The sequence below is a fragment of the Chionomys nivalis genome, chromosome 8 (assembly GCF_950005125.1).
Source record: "Chionomys nivalis chromosome 8, mChiNiv1.1, whole genome shotgun sequence".
Taxonomy (NCBI): Eukaryota; Metazoa; Chordata; class Mammalia; order Rodentia; family Cricetidae; genus Chionomys; species Chionomys nivalis.
In genome coordinates this window covers 59,021,841-59,029,003 of record NC_080093.1, presented here as the reverse complement: position 1 = coordinate 59,029,003, position 7,163 = coordinate 59,021,841, and the positions used below count along the sequence as shown (strand labels likewise).

The 7,163-nt window shown below is 43.7% G+C and overlaps 1 non-coding gene across 1 annotated transcript; it reads right to left on the bottom strand.

The window, feature by feature from the left end:
- Positions 1-6,314: 6,314 nt before the first annotated feature.
- Positions 6,315-6,421, bottom strand: LOC130880860 (U6 spliceosomal RNA). Its single transcript, XR_009057658.1, has one exon. It is a non-coding gene; the product is annotated as a U6 spliceosomal RNA (small nuclear RNA).
- Positions 6,422-7,163: the final 742 nt, after the last annotated feature.

The following is a 7,163-nucleotide window of genomic DNA, read 5'->3' as shown; positions in this document are numbered from 1 at the left end:
AGCTCAGTGGGCTAACCGAAGCCCCCTATAAAATGACAGGAGTGTCCTCCAAGGGTATAAAGTGTAACCAGATTGTCGAAGCGAAGAGATTACAGTGCCCAGTCGCTTCAGCCACTAGAGATTAAGGTCCGTGTAAAACTGATCCATCAGACCCTGTGTGCAAATGCAACACTAAACCCCCTGAAGCTAGTAAATGAATTCAACCACAGACTGACAGGAAATGTTTCTCGTCTCCCTCATTTCCCTGGACCACAGCCGCGGTGATTGGCTCACAGAGCCTTGTCCCATGCTGCACTTTGAGAGCATCTTCTGAACCAAGCTATTGATGCCGTACATGGAACACTTTACCACCAATAAGGTAAAAAGTGGTTTTAGGATTTGCTTAACTTATGAAATTTGTCCAAGTCCATAAGAAAGTAAATTGGGTAACATCTTACAAGTAAAAAACAAAATGATCAATAGTTAATTTCAGAGCCATATTTAATCAATTTCAACTCAGCCCTGATTAAATATGCAATACTATTCAATGTTATCCAACTTTTTGGTGAACTCAATTTATTTCCTATTTAAGTCTTCAGTGACCACATTTATTTTAATTATCTTTGCGTATTCATTAATTAATTATATTTTAATATTTATCCTTAATTTAAATTAAAACAAGGGAAGGCTCATCCCACTGCCGTCTGAGGTAGCAAAAGCCTTCTCTCTACTTTCCTCCGCAGCCTGCAGTTTCCAACGAACAGAATGAAGTAACTTAAGTCATCAGTCTCAATTTATTTTTTTAAAAAAAAAAACTTTAAATAGCAAGAAATGAAAAGTCGTAGATACTGTTTCCCTGTTAATTTACATGTAAATGATGCTAACAGTTTATTGCTTATTGTTTAGGGAAAGAATGTCTCATAAAAAATCAAAGGAAGTTTCAATCACAGCCAAGACAAAAGCTAATAACAATGCTTGAAAAAACTTCTTATCATTCCTGGTAAAATCCTATTTACTCTTCGAAGAAGCTTCATCCCAGCCCTGGTCCTTGTTGGCTGTGTGATGAAAACCTGCCCCTTTGTCTCTGATCAGGCCTGGACAAGGCTCTGGGAAGCACAGCTGCAGGTCATTTAGCTGAGAAGGCACAGTGCAACCTGCCTGAGCATGTTTCTTACGACGCTGAGACCGCTTGCTCTCCTCTGGCCACGAGGGTCCCTTGGCCATGAGGCTCATCTGAAGATGTGTAATTTGTCACCCTTCACTGAAGAGGCATGGGAGGGGGCTCTGAGTACAGAAAGCCATGGTGCCGCCTTGTGAGGTGCATGCTGCACCCTGGCTATTCCTGCCAGACACATGCAAGGCTTTAGAGAGGCCACAGCATAGGAACAGCCCCAGTGCTTCTCCATAAAAAACTGAAGCATTTGTGCATGATAGAATAGTTTTTGGCCTTAACAAAGGGAACTCCCTGCATGCAGCGGGATGACAGTTGGGTGACAATTTGTACTGCATTCTTTAAATCTGGCAAGACTAGTCTTGAATGCTTTCACTGCAGAAAAAGGCAACTGTGAGGAGTATGTAGCCTAATGACTGTGGCTATCAGAGTTTAACAGCATATGGACACTTGAAATTTATATAGCTTCTGTTGTTGTTTTATTATTACTAGCTCACTGCAATACAAAAAAGAATAAAACATTCTCCAGCTTTCTTGACATGCCATGAAACTGGCCCAACAAAGCTCTGGATACCAATACCTTAGCTAAGCACATCCTCAGAACCCGGCTCTATATTCTGACTTACAGCAGTTACCCTGGGGCAGCTCAGAACAGCCCCTGGAAAGGCCAGCATGGAATCAGGGAGTGGGTACCATGGTTGGTCGAGTCTGCCTCTTTCAGCACAGTCTCTTGTGGACAGAAGTCCTGCTCTTCAGTAGAGATGCTCAGCAGCGGATAGGCCATGGACCTCCTGGACAAGGCTCGTAACTCCACATTTCCCTTGGCCAGGACTCACAGAAGCCAGCTGATAAGAAATCAGCCACCATTGGCCCTGATGATTCTGTAATGAAACTTTTAATCCTTATGGCTGATGTCAGTCATCTGATCACACAGGTGGCCAGCTCTAGGGCCAGGGCTTTAGGCCACTTTGAAGACCCTGCTCCCCACAGTCATCACTATGTATCCTCCTAGGCACTGAACAGAACTGTATGACAGCTCTTTATGGCCAGAGTCACCTTCACAGCAGGGTTCTCATTTTCTGGAGTAAGGAGCAAAGGGGTTGATGTATCTTGGGAGCGCCTAGATTCTAGGACCGAGAAAGAGTACCGCCTCTCCCTGCTGGATCCGACTTGGGCTCCCCTGCACCGTCTATGAGTCGAGCCTCTCCTTCCCAGCACGATGTTTTCCAATGCTTTCCCCTCTCACAAGGTGTGTCACTCTGCAGACAGTTATCCTTGCAGGCTAAACTTATGACAGGCACATCCTTCTTAATTGAGATAGTGCGGGTTTTTTCTTTTTAATGAAACATTATGACAGTAGAAACTAAGATTCACTTTGCCACTAGCCGGCACCAAGTCAGGCATCAACGTTTCAGAGCCACTAATATGCGAGTCCCAATATGGGGAGGAGGAAGAAGACAGATGGGCTTAATTTAGAGTGTGCTGGCAGCAAGCATATAAACATATAAACCAATGTCTATAGATCAGACGCGTCCCTCACACTGCGGTAGAGATGTGAAGCTGTGCTATACAACTCCTGGATGCTTCTGGTGCCTGTCGTTAGCTTCAGTTGGAGAGAGACACAGTCAAAGGGAAAACTGCAATTCTGACTTCTGCTCCAGCCAAATACGGTTGGTTAGGGGTGTCAGAAAATGTTCTATAAAATGCTGTGATTCCGTTTGTGTTGGCTGTGCCCAAGCCAGCTAGCCTGTGTTAGGGCAGGGAATGTTCTGGCAGTGCAGACTCTGCATGGAGCTGAGTATGTCACGAAGGAAGATGGGAAGGACAGCGTGAGGTTAATAGAGGTTAAGAAAGAGTTCGAGGTTTTGTCTGGCAGTGAAATTCAAAGATGTCTTTATATTCCCCTTTTGCATGCTGCTTAAGAACACCAGGTCATTGTGTGTGACAGACCTGCATGTTCAACCTGAACTTAGCTTTGGAATCTGTCTACAGTTATTCCACATATCCCTGTCTCCCTTATGAAGATGAGAACATGGTCAGAACTCTGTCTGGCTACCTAGAGAGACACATAAGTAAGACATAAGGAAGTTCTAAGGTCAGGACTCTTGTTAAAACCACAGGTAAAAGAAAGCTAGGATGTGACCAACTCAGCATTGACCTCAACAAGGAGCCATGAAAGGTCATTGCCACTATTATAAGGTACCAAGAGGCTGGCCAATTCCCCACTCTGTCCCTTCTTCATCCTATTACACACACACACACACACACACACACACACACACACACAGAGAGAGAGAGAGAGAGAGAGAGAGAGAGAGAGAGAGAGAGAGAGAATGTATGTGAGTAATTTGGGAGTTATTCTATTTGTCAGTTGAGTGTGGGATGAATATACGTGAGTGTGAGTGTGTGGAGTAGGTTAAGAGTAGACATGTGTGTGCCTGTTTATTTGCATGTAGGTTGCACAAATCTATCTCCCACACCAAAGGAAAGCTACGGACGTTGGTGACTTCCGCTGTGAACATCATCACTGAACGATCATCCCACCTGCAAACAAAGCTGCTCGCAGACCACTTTCATCATGCTTAGATTTTGGTTGAAATTTTCTTAAATACGTGAACTTTTGACAGCTGTCAATAAGGGCTAATGGTCAAAACCAGAACTCTTCATTTGGATGTAACATTATCGTGCCCTAACTAGCGAAGAGACACGCCGACTTCCAAACACAGATACGTGGGGCATTTGCAGACAGCTACTCCCACGCTCTCTAGCCTGACTGCTATGGGGAGCAGGAGCCTTGATTCTATTCATTATACTCACAAAAAATGCTAATCCTTGACTAGATCAGAGATTTAAATGTGGAAGGCGGAAAGAAGATAACAGAAAGAAATCTTCAAATCTTTGGGGTAAAAGAGAGACTTCTCTAGAAATGAAAGAAACAATAGGCATTAAGAAGTAGTTAAGAAATCACGCTCCACAGAAATCATTTCAATAAAACATTCTTCTTCCTAAAGACGATTTATTAAGAAGGTTAACAGTCAAGATAAAGTATTTCTGACGCATTCATAAAAGAAATAGAGGCTCGTCCTTTGAATCTATAACCATTGCTTCCAATAAGAAAGGAAAAGAAAGCCAGTTGATTAAAAATATAAGCAAAAATCCTAGTTAGGTAATTCACAAAGCCAATTACCCAAACTGACGTTGACTGTAGTCAGCTTCAGTAGCTGCTGGAAAATAGCAATGCAGACACAAGCACTGTAAGTTATTTTCTTCAGTTGTGGCAAAATACTTGACAAAAGCAGCACAAACAAGGGGCTATTCTGGCTCCCAGTCTGAGGACATGGCAGATCCTGGTGCGGGGAGGTATAGCATCAAGGGCACAAGATGAATGGTTATAGTGTGCCTGCAGTCAGGAGACAACAGAGACAACTGCTGGTGCCAAGTTCTCTGTCTTCTTTGTTTGGTCTTGAGCCCCAGCCAATGGGATAGTGCCATTCATATTCAGGGTGGGTAATTCTTTTTTTTTTCCATTATTTTTTTTATTAATTAATTTATTTAATTATTAAAGATTTCTGCCTCTTCCCCGCCACCACCTCCCATTCCCTCCCCCTCCCCCAATCAAGTCTTCCTTCCTCCTCAGCCCAAAGAGCAAGCAGGTTTCTCTGCCCTGTGGGAGGTCCAAGGACCACACACCTCCATCCAGGTCTATTAAGGTGAGCATCCAAACTACCTGGGCTCCCACAAAGCTATTACATGCAATAGGATCAAGAACCCATTGCCATTGTTCTTCAGTTCTCAGTAGTCCTCATTGTCCATTATGTTCAGCGAGACCGGTTTTGTCCCATGCTTTTTCAGTCCCCGGCCAGCTGGCCTTGGTGAGTTCCCGATAGAACATCCCCATTGCCTCAGTGTGTGGGTGCACCCTTCGCAGTCCTGAGTTCCTTGCTCGTGCTCACTCTCCTTCTGTTCCTCCTTTGGATCGTGAGACTTCAGTCCAGTGCTCCAATGTTGGTCTCTGTGTCTGTCTTCTTTCATCGCCTGATGAAGGTTAATATTCAGGGGGTTGCTTATATGTTTTTCTTTGGGTTCACCTTCTTATTTAGCTTCTCTAGAATCACGAATTATAGTCTCAATGTCCTTTATTTATGGCTAGAAACCAAATATGAGTGAGTACATTCCATGTTCCTCTTTTTGGGTCTGGCTTACCTCACTCAGGATAGTGTTTTCAATTTCCGTCCATTTGTATGCAAAATTCAAGAAGTCATTGTTTTTTACTGCTGAGTAGTACTCTAATATGTATATATTCCATACTTTCTTCATCCATTCTTCCATTGAAGGACATCTAGGTTGTTTCCAGGTTCTGGCTATTACAAACAATGCTGCTATGAACATAGTTGTGCATATACTTTTGTTGTATGTTTGGGCATCTCTTGGGTATATTCCCAATAGTGGTATTGCTGGGTCGAGAGGTAGGTTGAACCCGACTTTCCTGAGAAACCGCCACACTGCTTTCCAAAGTGGTTGCACAAGTTTGCATTCCCACCAGCAATGGATGAGAGTGCTCCTTTCTCCACAACCTCTCCAGCAGAGGCTATCATTGGTGTTTTTGATTTTAGCCATTCTGACCGGTGTAAGATGGTATCTTAATGTTGTCTTGATTTGCATTTCCCTGATTGCTAAGGAAGTTGAGCACGATCTTAAGTGTCTTTTGGCCATTTGAACTTCTTCTGTTGAAAAGTCTCTGTTCAGCTCAGTGCCCCATTTTATAATTGGATTGATTAGCCTTTTACGGTCTAATTTCTTGAGTTCTTTGTATATTTTGGATATCAGACCTTTGTCAGTTGCGGGGTTGGTGAAGATCTTCTCCCAGTCAGTGGGTTGCCTTTCTGTCTTAGTGACAGTGTCCTTTGCTTTACAGAAGCTTCTCAGTCTCAGGAGGTCCCATTTATTCAATGAAGTCCTTAGTGTTTGTGCTGCTGGGGTTATACGTAGGAAGTGTTCTCCTGTGCCCATGTGTTGTAGAGTACTTCCCACTTTCTCTTCTATCAGGTTCAGTGTGTTTGGACTGATATTGAGGTCTTTAATCCATTTGGACTTGAGTTTTGTGCATGGTGATAGATATGGATCTATTTTCATTCTTCTACAGATTGACTTCCAGTTTTGCCAGAAAAATATGGAAGGCTTCACGAATTTGCGTGTCATCCTTGCGCAGGGGCCATGCTAATCTTCTCTGTATCGTTCCAATTTCAGTATATGTGCTGCCGAAGCGAGCACAGGGTGGGTAATTCTTTCTGGAAACATCTTCACAGGTACACCCAGGGGTGTGTCTTCTAGGTGATTCTAAATCTAATCAATTTAATGATTGAAACCACCTACTACCACATGACACTGGATAGCAGGTATGGGGTGGTCTATGGTGAGAAGTCAGGCCAGAGCCATCAGTGGGGACGTGAGGTAGCTGTCAGGGTGAACTGGTATGGCCACCCTGCATAATGGAACAGTATTGTCAGTGATCTCTGATCAAGGGCACTCCATGGTACCTAGAAAGTCTCTTCCAAGATGGCTACCTGCAATACACACACACACACACACACACCAGAGACTGCACAGGCCTGATCTGGAGACAACTCAAACTGGCATTCATAATAGTATGCTTGGATGAACTATGTATATGTGCAGGCCAAGGAAGAAGGTACCACAAAGAGGAGACATCCATCAGTGGCAACTATCAACTGTTGGGAGGCCCTGCTAGTCAAAAGTTGCCTTCTACCATGGCTTAGCAGCTCTTTCCAAGCCCAGCACAATATGGAAGACTTCCTTTCCCCAGTAAGGACTTCTTGCTTTCTACCTAACCTTATTCGGAACATGTCTCTAAGTCTGATGCCTGACTTAGCTCAAGGATGACCTTTCACACAGTTCCTTGCAAACGCTCTTCCCCTGTTGTCCATATAGCAATTAGGTGCCATGCTCTGGCTATTTTGATAGAGTTGTGCTGCTATGCTACTAATAGAGCTAT